At 38.9% G+C, this 14,747-nt stretch overlaps 1 protein-coding gene across 2 annotated transcripts in view; it reads right to left on the bottom strand.

Moving 5' to 3' along the window:
• dgkb (diacylglycerol kinase, beta) overlaps positions 1-14,747 on the bottom strand; it is a 768,700-nt gene that overhangs the window by 428,607 nt on the left and 325,346 nt on the right. The gene's annotated exons all lie outside the window — the stretch shown is intronic.

Genomic DNA, 14,747 nt, shown 5'->3' with positions numbered 1-14,747 from the left:
TTCCTCTTTACTACAGTACAGTTTCTGTACCATGCAGTGATGTAGCACATTAGGATGCTCACTAATGTGCATCTGTAAAAAGTCCATAAGACCATAACACATAGGAGCAGAATTAGGCCATTCAGTCCATCAAGTCCACTTCACCATTCTATCATGGCTGATCGCAGATCCTATTCAACCCCATACACCTGCCCTCTCACCATATTCCTTGATGCTCCGACAATCAGGAAGCTATCAACTTCTACTTTAAATATGCCAACAGATTTGGCCTCCACCACAGTCTGTGGCAGAACATTCCACAGATTCACCACTCTTTAGAAAAAAAATCCTTACTTTTGTTCTAAAAGGTCGCCACTCAATTTTGATTGCATGCCCTCTATTTCTGGATAAGCCCACCAGAGAAAACATCCTCTTCACATCCACCTGATCTAGTCCTTTCTACATTTGATACGTTGCAATGAGATCTTCATGCATTCTTCTAAATCCAGTGAGTACAGGCCCAAAGCTGCCAAATGCTCCTCATATGTTAACCCCGTCATTCCTGGAATCATCCTGTGAACCTCCTCTGGACTCTCTCCAATGACCACACATGCTTTCTGAGGTAATGGGCCCAAAACTGCTGAGAATACTCCAAGTGTGGCGTGACTAGTGTCTCATAAAGCTTCAGCATTATCTCCTTGGTTTTTTATTCTATTCCCCTTGAAATAAATGCCAACATTACATTTGCCTTCTTTATCACAGACTCAAACTGTGTATTAAATTATTAACCTTCTGGGAGTCTTGCATGAGGGCTCCTAAGTCTCTCTGTACCTCAGATCTTTGAACCTTCTCCCCATTTAGATAATAGAGTTAATGATGTATTTTTATCAAAATACATCATAATGCATTTCCCAAATCTGTATTCCATCTAGAAAACGTGTTTGCCCATTCTTCTAATTTGTCTAAGTCCTGCTGCAATCACATTGCTTCCTCAGCACTACCTACCCCTCTACCTATCTTCGTATCATCTGCAAACATTGCTACAAAGTCATCTATTCCACTATCTAAATCACTGACAAACAGTGTAAAAAGCAACGGTCCCAATACTGACCCCTGAGAAACACCACTAGTCACTGGCAGCCAAATGGAAAAGGCCCTGATAACACCATGGGATTTTATCTTGTTAACCAGCCTCATGTGAGACACCTTATTAAATGCCTTCTGAAAATCCAAGTAAATGACATCCACTGCCTCTCCTTTGTCCACCCTGTTTGTTAATTCCTTGAAGAATAGCAACAGATTTGTCAGGAAAGATTTCCCTTCAGAGAGACCATGCTGACTTTGACTTATTTTATTACTAGTCTCCAAGTACCCCAACACATTCCCAACCACTGAGGTTAGGCCAACTGGCCTATAATTTCCTCGCTTCTTAAAGAGTGGAGTGTATTTTGCAGATTTCCAAACCTCCAGGACCATGCCAGAATGAAGAGATTCTTTAAAGATCATGTCCAATGCATCCACTATCTCTTCAACAACCTTTTTCGAGACTCTGGGATGTAGTCTATATCGTCCAGGTGACTTATCCACCTTTCAGATTGCCTAGCACTTTTTCCTTTGTAATAGCAATGGCACTCACTCCTGCTCCCTGACACTCACAGACCTCTAGCACACAGCTGGTGTCTTCCACAGTAAAGGCTGAAGCAACATACTTATTAAGTTCATCTGCTTTTTTTGGTCTCCTATTGCTACCTCACCAGCATCATTTCCAGTGGTCCAATATTAACTATCACCTCCTCTTTATTCTTTATATTAATGAAAAAGCTTCAAATATCATGCTCGATGTTATTGACTAGTTTTCCCTCATATTTCATCTTTTCTCTTCATATAGCTTTTTTAGCTGCCTTTTGTTGGATTCTAAAAACTACCCAATCATCAGTCATCCATCTTCCCACTCACTTTTGCTACCTTATATGCCCTTTCCTTGTCTTTTAACTTCCCGTTAAAGACTTTAACCAGTCCTTAACTTCCCTTGTCAGCCATGATTACCTAGCCCTGTCATTTGAGAACTTCTTCTTCTGTGTGACATTACTATCCCGCACCTTGTGAACTATTCCCAGAAAATTCAGCCACCTCTGTTCTGCCGTCATCCCCACCAGTATACCCCTCCAATCTATCTGCGCAAGTCTTGAGTATTAATGTGCATAGTCCAGCTCTTTTCATCCTCCTCAGAAAGTAGAGACAGTAGATGTTGCCTGGTTTGGGGAACAAGTCATATGAAGCAAGGTTAGCAGAGCTGGGACTTTTCTCTTTGGAGCGTAGAAGAATGAGAGGGGACTTGATAGAGGTCTACAAGATTATGAGAGGCATAGATAGGGTGGATAGTCAGTACCCGTTTCCCAAGGCACCAACAGCAAACACCAGAGGGCATATGTACAAAATTAAGGGAGGGAAGTTTAGGGGAGGCATCAGGGGTAAGTTTTTAAAATTTTTTTTTAAATTTTTTTTAAAAACACACAGAGGGTTGTGAGTGCCTGGAATGACTTGCCAGGGATTGTGGTGGAGGCTAAAACATTAGGGGTATTTAAGAGCCGTTCCTGAACTTGATGCTGTAGGACTTGCAGCTCCTGTACTTCCTTCCTGATGGCAGCAGTGAGAAGAGAACATGGCCTGGATGGTGGGGATCCTTGACGATGGATGCTGCTTTTGGTGGACAGTGCTCCGAGTAAGTGTGCTCAATGGGGTAAGCTTTACCCGTGATAGACTGGGCTGTATCCACTACTTTTTATAAGCTTTTCCTTCAAGCGCAGTGGTATTTCCATACCAGGCAGTGACGCATTCAGTCAATATACACTCCACCACACATCTACAAAAGATTGTGAAAGTTTTAGATGTCATGCTGAAACTTCACAAACTCATAAGGAAGTAGAGGTGCTGCCATGCTTTCTTCGAAAGTACACTTCTGTGCTGGGACCAGGACAAGCTCTCCAAAATGATAACAGTGAGGAATTAAAACTTGTTGACCCTTTCCTCCTCAGAATCCCCAATGAGGACTGGCTCACGGACCACTGGTTTCCTCACCCTGAAGTCAATAATCAGCTCTATCCTGATGACATTGACTGAGAGGCATTTATTGTGACAGCACTCAGCCAGATTTCCAGTTTCCCTCCCATATGCTGTTTTGTCTCCATCTTTGATTTGGCCATTGACAGAGGTGTCGTGTTGTAACAGTAGGAAAACTGGATCAGATCCAAGTCGCTTTTCAGGAGAGAGTTGATATGTTGCATCACCAACCTTTCAAAAGCACTTAATCACAGATGATGTAAGTGCTGTTGAATAATAGTCATCGAAGCAGGCTACTATGTTCTTCTTAGGCACTGGTATAATTGACGTGTGCATGAGGCAGGTAGATACCTCACCTGCTGAAGCCAGAGCTTACAGATATCAGTAAACAGTCCAGTCAGTTGAGTAACACAGGTCTTTAGTGCTCAGCTAGGCAACCCATCTGGGCCGGATGTTTTCCATGGTTCACCGTCCTGAAGTATGCCCTCATGTCAGCCTCAGAGACTGAAGTCGCAGGATCATTGGGGGCTGTGGGAGTTTGCAAAGCTACCTCCATGTTTTGATGGTCAAAGTGAACGTAAAAAAGGCAGTGAGCTCATCGGGAAGTGGAGCCTTCTTTTCACCTATGTACAGTGCACTTACTGTAACTCACAGTCTTTTAATATTATGTATTGCATTGTATTGCCTCCACAAAAACAACAAACTTCATGCCATATGCTGGTGATATTAAACCTGATTCTGTATCTTCTCATGCTTCAATGGACTAACATCCTTTCTAAAGTATGGCTCTCAGGAATGGACGCAATGCTCCAACCATGGAAAAGTGGCGTTTTATATAAAAATCCTAAACTAACTGCAGATGCTAGAAATATGAAAGAGAAAGAGAAACTGCTGGTAAAATTTTAGTAGGTCATGTTGCATCTGTGGAAGGAAGAACACAAGGTCTGTGACCCACTGTCAAAACTGAGAAGCTGAAGCAGAGTTTCAGTGTTGTATATACATTCTGCCATACCATACCTAGTTTCTTACAATCATTCCCAGGATCTACAGTAAACATGCTTCTTACCTGTTTTGCTACATGTTCTAGATACAATTCAGAATTTGCCCCTGAAGATGTGTGCGTCGTTCCTTGAGTGCATCTATACCACCAATATTGTACTATATCATGTGGGTCAAGATTTTAATTCAGCCAAGTTTCTCTTGGTTGGAAACATATACAGCATCTTAGTTTGAACATTGATTTTATTCTCAGATAATCTCTCAGGCTTGAAGTTGACCTACTTCCACTCCAATTTTGTAGATTATGAATTGACTGCTGAGGATGGATCAGGTGGTCGGTTAACGGCTAGTTTGTGAAGTGGTGTATTCTTTCCACCAGTTACACTGGGCTTCTGTGTGTTCCTGATAAATGTACTTGAGATTCTCAATACCATCTTGAATGTACCTAGTCCACTTGAAGCAGCCATGGAACAGAGAATGTTAAGAGTCACCAAAAATGTTATCATGGAGGCATTGAGTAGATTCCATAAATCTTTTCATCTATCCTAAGTGGTAATCTCTTCACATGTCACAAATGTGAGAACAATTTCAGTTTTACTGTGGCACAGCCAATAGAGCTGCTCTAGAAAACACAGCTTCATCCTGACCTCTGATAACGCATGCATCAACTTTGTAATTTCTCAGGAAGTCAGGCAATCTGGCCTGTCTGGCATAACAATACTGGGGACGTTGGCCTAAAAGAGGACACTGACATTGGTTTACGTATCCTTCTAATTAATTTGGAGAATTGTATAAAGAGAACAATGATGATATCCTTCTAGAGTCTTGGTGCGCATACAAAAACACATATATGGCAGAGATAATTCCTGCTCAACATATTACCTGTTTTATCTCAACTCTATAGACTCAGTATTCAAAATCCATTTCCTCAAACATCCAGTGGCCATGTAGGTGCATTAAATGTAGTGGTAAGTTCCACTGTTTGACTTTGCTGAGGAAGAGGCAACCCAAGAAGTGGTCCAGATCTCACCGTGAAACATTTTGCTAAAAATGCATTATACAGCTTGGATGCAGGGGAGGTTATTTCTCACAGAAGAATGAGAAAGATTAAGATAATGATCAGGACAATGATGCTACCTTGTTTAACACTGGTCTTTACTTAGGTTGTTTCTGCAATAGACTCTTTGATTAGGAGTCTGGCTTGCATGTCTTCATACTGAACATCAGATGGAGACAAGCTCCTCTGAGCCACTGAATTTGAGGATAGTCCCTCCCTACGATGGAGTTTATTAGTGAGCTCTACCCCACCTATGAAACACTCCTGCCCCAAGTATAAGTCATCCTTCCCACTTCAGCTCAACTAAGCCCTTCTATTTGCTCTAAAGGCGACATTTTAGAATTCTTTTTCCATTGTAATGAGCTTAACACATTTAATCAGTCGGGTTTGCTGAACATTTCGTTCACTAGTGTTTTAATCTTTGAATTTAATATGCTTAAAGTTATTAGATAAATTATTGCATAACCCTGAAATCTTTGTTCATGCATACATATTGCAGTAAATCATTTTTTAAAGATTCTTCTGTCTAAAGTGTTTCTATTCCTCCAAAACAAATTACAACTAACTCCTATTTATTTATTGCTTCCCTCTACTTTAATCTTATGTAGACATTTTTTAAGATGCTCTGAATCCCCATCGAACATGAGCCACTGCAAGTGCTGCATTAGTACACTAATTCAGAGCTGCCAATACAGTTACAGAAAGCAGATGGAGGCTAAAGCCATCAAGGGAAGTTTAGTCCAACTGAAGAACAATAACGAAACAGAGTAGTGAGAATTAATACATAGAAGTCAATGTCCAGCAAGTTGAAAGAATGTATAAAAGAAATAGAAGAATGAATGCTAAAATATCAGGTCAGTGAATGAAAATATGAAGCCGGTAATAGTGCTCACTGAACTTAAGTGTAACCATAGTGATAATATCGACAGCATAATGTCATTTGTGGTACTGATTAAATATTGCACCATAGTGATGAGTGCCAAATGCATAGAGCAATAATGGAAAATTGTTATTTTCTATTGTAACGCAAAAAGAAAAATAACCTAATGCCACTTTTCAACATACACCAAACTTTGTGAAATGATTTGCCAGGGTCACTGCTCAGAACAGAATCCACATTAGTACATAACTGGTGGAGATAAAAAAAAACAGCATTCTACACCCTCTGAAAGCTCTATTAAAATTAAAGGATGAAGGAACAAATGAAAAGATAGAAAAGGGCAGGTGGGAGAAAAAGGAATGAAGAAAGCAGTGAGGATAACAACTCATGAACTTCAGCATTATCTGGTATTTTTTTAACCACACTCTTCTTTACAAAGTGTTTTTGTTAGTGCTTTTGGAAAGGTTTAAAGAGTGTCAAGGGAATGGGATAAAGAATAAATGTATAGTTGGCCAGGATGTGCAAAAAAGTAGTGAAGAAAACTTAAGTCAATCCAGTAGACAGAGCAGACAAGGCTGTTTTAAGGCGCATGTGGAACACAAGACTAAATTGCAGATACTTTAATGCACGGCGTTTGATGAGCAAGGCACATGAATTTAGAATGAGTTCAGCACATAAGTTATTTTTTTTAAATCACAGAAACAAGATTATACTGAAGGAAGACTAATAAATATACCCTGTGGGAGAACCAATGTGGAAGGAACATATACAATGAATAGTAGGACACTAGGATTACCAAAGAAGGGAGCACAGGTAGACAAGTTGTTAAAAAAAGGCATGTGGGTTACATACATTCATCTGCTGGGGAACTGAGTTAAAAAGGAAAGAAATGACAATACAACTCTATGAAATGTTGTTTTGGAGTATTGTGTACAGTTCTGGGGATCTGATGGAAATGTACAAAATTATAAGTAGTATAGATAGATTTGGATATATAGTAAAGGTATAGATGGGTTCTCGATAGCATAGTTGGCAGAATGGGTTGCTTCTGTGCTTTGTGACTCACGTTTTAGTGGAAATTATGCAAAACAGGCTAATGATTCTTTCTGCTAGTTCTCTCCTAAATTGTACAGATATCTTTTTGCTGACCAAACTAGAGGATAATGCAGACAATTGACTTCCTGCCCACTTCTTTACAAGTAGAAAGTATGTCATAATATTGCAGCAAGATTCATGCTGACATTCATGGCTTTTCTGATAAGTGCTCTCAGCAGAGCTGGGGGTGCATCAAACGAAGTTCTTCAGAGGGAACAAATCAGCCTGGTTAGGTGTTATCCCAGGAAACACAAAAGTGAAACCTCTATTCTACCGTGATTGTAGATTACACTCAGCAATTTACCTGTTCTGAGCAGTACATCTAGCCAGAGGCTGCATTTAGTAATGGGCAGATCTCTCAATCTAGCTGGATATTCCCATCACTAATTTTAAAAATGGTTATCAGAAAATATTATTAAACTGGCACTTTAAATTAATGCCAAATAGCTGAACATAGATTATAACGTAACAAAGGATTCAAATTAAAATGGTTGGATAAGCCTCAAACTACATTCAATGTTTATAAAAGAGATTTTGACCAGACATCCTACAGTGACTTCAAATACAACACAAGAAAAATGGAAGTAATTTGAAAGTGAACCGTTATAACTCTAATATATTTTATTATCATGTTAAGAAAATTTAGTGGTTCATTGAGACTATTTTTTATATTTTAATATTGCTATTGGAATGAATCATAGTTCTCTGTAATTTTTGTTGCTTTGGGTTTAGGGTTGATTCTCAGGATATGTGTTGAATTGTGTGTGACGGATATTTACAGGCCAGGGCTGAAAGGGGATTTTTGCCAAGCTCAGCTTTCTAACATAGCAGCTGACACTTGTCAAGATCAAAGAGTTATTTTTGAGTAAGTTAAAATTCCAACCAATATTCTTTGTTTAGCTTCTTGTGGTAAACAGGATCCAGTCTTCAATTCTTAGTGTAAATGGCAAGCAATAATCAGTCAAAATTTAAAAGGACAGCTTTGGAAATAAACAGCACTGTCTATAGAGCACAGATGGCTGGCATAGAGCATGAGGTGGATTGCTCAAGAGATGCAGTGTAAGACAATGAGGTTGTGTTAATTGGCCTGTATCAAACCGGACAACGTTGGTTAAGCTATTTAGTTCAAGGAAGTTTGGCAGACCAAATTAATACTTATCACTTAGCTCATCAAAAAGCTGATCTAACAATAGTTGGATGATCTGTGTACTCAGAGAGTCAGCATTCACAGCATTCATTTTGGGTTTCTAGGATATCTGAATTCTTTCATTCAAAAACTGGAAAAATAACACATGCGTATGAAGTCACCTAATTGCAAAAAAATCAGCATTAATGTTTGAAAGCTTGTTAGGAATGGTCATGGAACAGCAAGAAGAATGACAGAAATGATTAGAATCCATTCCTCTGCCTTTGATATCTGCGACAGATTATTCATTCATTTGCAACTTACTGGTATGACTTTTTACCTCAGGAATTTTATCCGTGTTTTGGAAATGCCTTGCTTGGGCATTATTTGTAATTTGAAAAGCTTTTATAAGATACAAAACTGATGTGTATTTAATATTTGAGTAATGTTGTAAATATATTGTTTGATTAAGCATTCTTGTTAGTTTAAATAATTCATTATGGGTATATGTAAAAATAAGTGAACTGCATGTGTCATGATGCTACAATGCCACACATGCGCACCTCAATTAAAGTAAAAACAAACATATACTCATTTATCTCCTGGCTCTCTTGTGTTTCTTTCAAATAACTTTATGTTTTGTTGTTTCAAAACACAACAGTGGCAATGAGGTATTCTTAAAATGAACTCAAGACAAGTAACTACTTGTTGAAATGCAGTGAGATATTCAAGCTTTTTTAAAGTACAGCAAGAAATAGTCAAGTTAGAAAAATGTGCAGTGCATTTTTTTCTTTGGAGCAGCAGGTTTTCTTCACAAAATGAAAGATGATTGAGTAAAACAAAAGACAGAAACCAGAAGAGTTCAAGGGTTCATAAGCTGATCAAAGTTCAAAGTAAATTTATTATCAAGTGTTACCATATACAGTACAACCCTGAGATTCAGTTTCTTGTGGGCATATGCAATAAATCCATAACAGAATAATAGACATAAGAAAGCAAAAGTCACAAATTGTGCAAGTACAAAAATATATAAATAATAAAAAAATAAATAAATGATAAATATTGATAACATACGAAGAGTTCTTGAAAGTGAGTCCAAATGTTGTGGAAACATTTCACTGATGGGGCTAGTGAAGTTGAGCGTTGTCCCATTTGGTTCAAAAGCCTGATGCTTGAGGGGTAATATGTATTCCTGCACCTGGTGGTATGAGTCCTGAGGCTCCTGTTATTTCTTTCTGGTGTCAGCAGAGAGAAGAGAGCATGTCCTGGGTGGCAGGGTCTCTGGTGATGGATGGTGTTTTACTGTGATAACATTTTGTGTAGCTGGGTTCAATGGTGGGGAGGGTTTACCCATGATGAACTGGGTGGTATCTACTATTTTTTGTTGCTTTCCTATTCAAGGGAACTGGGGTATACATACCAGGCTATGATGCAGCCAGTCAATATACTTTCCACTACACGTCTATAGAAGTTTATCAAAGGTTTAGATGTCATGCCGAGTGTTCACAAGCTCCTAAGGAAGTAGAGGCACTGTGGTGCTTTCTTTGTAATTGCACATGTGTTGGACCCAGGACAGACCTTCCAAAATAATAACACAGTTAATACTGAGTAATAAGAATCATGAAAAAAAGCAGAAATGTCCAACTACATCAGAAAGGTTAATGTGTTTGATTGCTCAATGGACAACTCATGTATACTGAGCTAATTGAGCAATATATTGAAGCAAATGAAAAAGCCAATGAGAAGCGAGTGCCAATCTTGCTGAGTGCATTTAGCTTTAAAAGCATACAGTTTGCTTAGAAACTTAACTGCTCCAAGAAAGCTGGCCAAAATGAGCTTTGCTGATACCGTGAAAATAAAACAGGTACATTTCGAACCGAAGCCATTGTTGATTGCAGAATGCTTTAAGTTTCATCAGTGGAATCAAAAGGAAGGGGATTAGCTGAATTGAATGAATTATCTGAGCACTGTCAGTTACAGATGGACTTAATGATGCACTGAAAAACAATCAGTATGGGTCCTAACTGAAGCACAGCTTACACTTAAAGAGCAGTTGAAATTGCAGTATCAATTTAAACAGCGGACAGAGGTGCAATTAGGTTGTCGTCAGGAATGAAAGTATGTGTAAACGACATCGTAAGATCGAAACAGAAACTAGCCGAACAAACTTACAGAAAATGCAATAAAGTAAGACATGTATAAAGAGTATGTCAAGCAGACAAAAATAAATGGACCGCACTGGGAAGATAAAAAGATAAAACAAAGTCAAGTTTCAGTTTCAAAAGAACACTAATCTGCATGCTGTTGATGAAAAATCTGATAATGATGAGACTGGGTAGCCTTAAGGTTTACAATGTGAAAACTAGCAATAGACAAGCAATATGGTTTTCACCAGAACAGAATTGGAGACTGGCTTGGCTATTTCAAACATTCCATACATTGGGTTTAAATGTCATTTCAAAGATATTGAACTGAAGCCTGCAGATATCCAATTAACAAGTTATACTGGTGAAAAGATAACTCCTGTGGGAAAGACATTTGTAACAGTGAAATACTATAATCAACAAGCTACATTGGGCTTGTATCTTCTTTAAAAAATAAGGTCAGCATTGTGGGGGTTGTAATTGGCTGAGGGAACTACAACTTAATTGAAGATTCATCCACTATTTGTATGCCACACCCCCTGTAATAGAGTCAACTGAAAGTGAATTAAGAAAGGTTCTGGATGATGCTACAAATGTCTCCATGCTGTACACCATGAACCATTGCCCAGCAGAGGACAAACTGGTGTTGGTGCCAACCACAGTGCCTGCGGTTGGAAAGCATATTGGACCAAAGAAGGAACATGCTGTTGAGAGGAATATGAAAGTGACAACAGCGGGCCAACTACAACAGTTTTTGTAGGCAACATACCTGAGAAAGCTTCTGATATGTTAATCAGGCAGTTACTTGCAAAATCTGGCTTGGTTTTAAGCTGGAAGAGAGTTCAAAAAGCTTCAGGAACGTTGCAAGTATTCAATTTTTTTAAGTATAAAGAACCAGAAACACAGAACACAGAATTCTGTGTGCTTTAAGATTATTGCATGAGAATTAATAAGAGAATACGCTAATGAAATAAATGCACCTTCCCAAGATCAAGATGAACATCCTTGAAAGAAGAAAAAGACAAAAGTGCTAGGAAGAGGATAACCAAGACTTAATTTCCAAAGAAATTAGCAAATTCAGAGATACTCACAAGGAACTAGAAGAAGAAAAAGGAAGGCAAGAAAAAAACCCAGAAGAAAAAGCAAGGATCAATGTAGATCCAGAGAAAAGAGCTGAGAAAAGGAGAAGAAAGATGTCCAGAGTTGTAAGAACCTCTTCCTGCAGTCTCGGAGTCAACTCCTACAACCACCACAGAGGAGGCCCCAGAAACCAAGATTGTTTTCACAGCCACAAGTCTGACCTGCCAATCAGAGTGACACCCCAGCCCCCCCACCACCCATCAGGAAAGACGTTGTCCCACAAGAGTAAGAAAGCCTCCACAGCAATCATGTTTTCAGGCCTGACTGGGACAATTTAAAAACTTTACTATGCTGTGGATGTCTGTATAGAAGTTGTATTTTATAGTATATTGTGTGTATATTTGAGATGAATATGAATTGGACAGGTTGGGTGAGTGGGCAAATGTATGGCAGATGCAGTTTAATGTGGATAAATGTGAGGTTATCCACTTTGGTGGCAAGAACAGGAAGGCAGATTACTATCTAAATGGAGTCAAGTTAGGAAAAGGGGAAGTACAACAAGATCTAGGTGTTCTTGTACATCAGTCAATGAAAGCAAGCATGCAGATACAGCAGGCAGTGAAGAAAGCTAATGGCATGCTGGCCTTTATAACAAGAGGAATTGAGTGTAGGAGTAAAGAGGTCCTTCTGCAGCTGTACAGGGCCCTGGTGAGACCCCACCTGGAGTATTGTGTGCAGTTTTGGTCTCCAAATTTGAGGAAGGACATTCTTGCTATTGAGGGAGTGCAGCGTAAGTTCACAAGGTTAATTCCCGGAATGGCGGGACTGACATATGTTGAAAGATTGGAGCGACTGGGCTTGTATACACTGGAATTTAGAAGGATGAGAGGGGATCTGATTGAAACATATAAGATTATTAAGGGATTGGACACACTGGAGGCAGGAAGCTTGTTCCCGCTGATGGGTGAGTCCAGAACTAGAGGCCACAGTTTAAGAATAAGGGGTAGGCTATTTAGAACAGAGATGCGGAAAAACTTTTTCACCCAGAGAGTGGTGGATATGTGGAATGCTCTGCCCCAGAAGGCAGCGGAGGCCAAGTCTCTGGATGCATTCAAGAGAGAGTTAGATAGAGCTCTTATAGATAGCGGGGTCAAGGGATATGGGGAGAGGGCAGGAACGGGGTACTGATAGTGTATGATCAGCCATGATCACAGTGAATGGTGGTGCTGGCTAGAAGGGCCAAATGGCCTACTCCTGCACCTACTGTCTATTGTCTATAATACTATGTATAGATATATATAAATGACTAGTGAGCAAAACATTACATATATTAGCTGAGGTGCATTCTATATTGAGTTGGACTTTAGAGCAAAGCAGGGAGGAGTATTGCGTATTTAATATTTCAGTAATATTCTTATGATATTGTTTGATTAATGTTCTTGTTTATTTAAATAATCCGCTACAGGTTATATGCAAAAATATGTAAATTGATACATCACGATGCTACCACGTCAGATACTTGCGCCTTGCTTAAACTAAAAACAAACTTAGACATGCTTCCCCAGCTCTTTTGTTTTCCTTTCAATTAGTTTCTATACATTGCAATTACATAACATAACAAAAATCCCTGTGAGTTTTAAATACGTTTCAAGAATTTAAATGTGTATCACTAAAAATAAATGAACAATGTATAAATTTCTTTGTTAGCGGGAAACATCTCCTCCTTGGTGGGGGGGGGGGTTCATACTGCTTAATTAGTGTGCATTGGCAGCTAAACTTACTGTGGATGTTAAATAGGGAAGTGAACCAGCATTTGAAGAATAGGTAGCTACAATATAACTTCCCTTTAGTGGGGGTACTCGCAGCTATCCATATCAGATAGGCTTAAATCTTTGTTTGATTTTTGAACTTTGCAGCCAGCAAACTCAATACCATCTCATGTGCAGTAAGTTAACACTATAATTGAGTCAACCTCTGGGGTAGAAATATGAATCCTGAGTAGATGCTGACAAAATTCACAGTTGTGAGTTTTAAAGGAAGAAGAGAAGATATTTGTGAATGCTGGCCAGTTTTGCTGGCCAAAATCTGAAGAAATGAGATGGCTAAAAGAGAAGACATTTTCCAATACCACAGCTTCTTTTTTTACACACCTTCAGAATAAAGGTTAATTTAACCAGTGATGAAAAAGTGTTAGAATAAAAATATAAGCTAAAGCTAAATTTAACTATTATGTTGCACTAATGAATTCAAACTAGTGAGTAATGAATTAGTTGCCAAGCTAGATTCTAATGAAAAGATAAAGTTGTATGAATTAGGACTAATATATTACATCAGAATCAAGAAACTGGAAGGGGATGAATTCAAAATATTAGACCACAAGATACAGAGGCAGGAGTTGGTCATCTGATCCCTCAGGGCTGGTCTGCCATTCATCATGGCTAACGTTTAAAGCTTAATTCCCTTAATAATTAAAAGCCTATCAATCTCTGGTCCAAATGAATGTAATGACTGAGACTCCATGGCTTACTGGAGCATATGTCAGATTTTTGTGAAAAAGCACTTCATGACACAAGGACCATCCACTTAAAAAAACAAAAATATCCTTCCCCACTCCCATCCCATCCCCGGAGCATAGCATCAGTATTCCACATTTCATCCAATGCTCCAAAGAGTTTTCCCATGCATAAAACATAGGAGAGTGTAGAGAACATATGCCTAAATTCCCAAGGTGCATCCTAATGAATAGAACATCATACAGGTAATTCAGACTATTGCCCCAGTGTAATCCTGGAGTATATTACCGCCTTAAATACAACTCTCATTTGTAAGCTTGGAATCAATGAACTTACCTGATTACTGTCTGTTTATATTGAAAACTAACTCACCGTTCGGCATTAAGGTACAAGTCTTCACTATGTAAATGAAATTAATTGCAGGATACTGTAGCGTTGTGCTTAATTTAGTGAACACCCAGCTAAAGATGAAAGTTTTAAACCCATCGTGACATCAGGAAAATGTGAATTCATAAAACTGAATAAAACTTTGAATTTAAAATAAAAGGATCTAGTCTCATGAAAGCCGAAACTGGGTTTTTTTAAAATCCATCTGGTGCACTAGTAACTTTGGAGTAGGGAATCGGCCAGCCCCACTGAATGTAGTATCTGTATTTCTCCAGACCGACCAACATGATTGACTCATCACTGGTTCTGTAATTCCGAGGTGATTAGAGATGAGCAACAAATGCTGGCATGGTCCACAACATCTACATACTGCGAACAGATACATCACAAATGATCAAGCTTGTGAGCCAGCAAGTAACCTGGCTGT

Source organism: Hemitrygon akajei, chromosome 8, assembly GCF_048418815.1.
Source record: "Hemitrygon akajei chromosome 8, sHemAka1.3, whole genome shotgun sequence".
In the NCBI taxonomy this organism is placed as follows: Eukaryota; Metazoa; Chordata; class Chondrichthyes; order Myliobatiformes; family Dasyatidae; genus Hemitrygon; species Hemitrygon akajei.
Note: the sequence above shows the minus strand (reverse complement) of the source record. Positions and strands in the feature narration are given on the sequence as shown.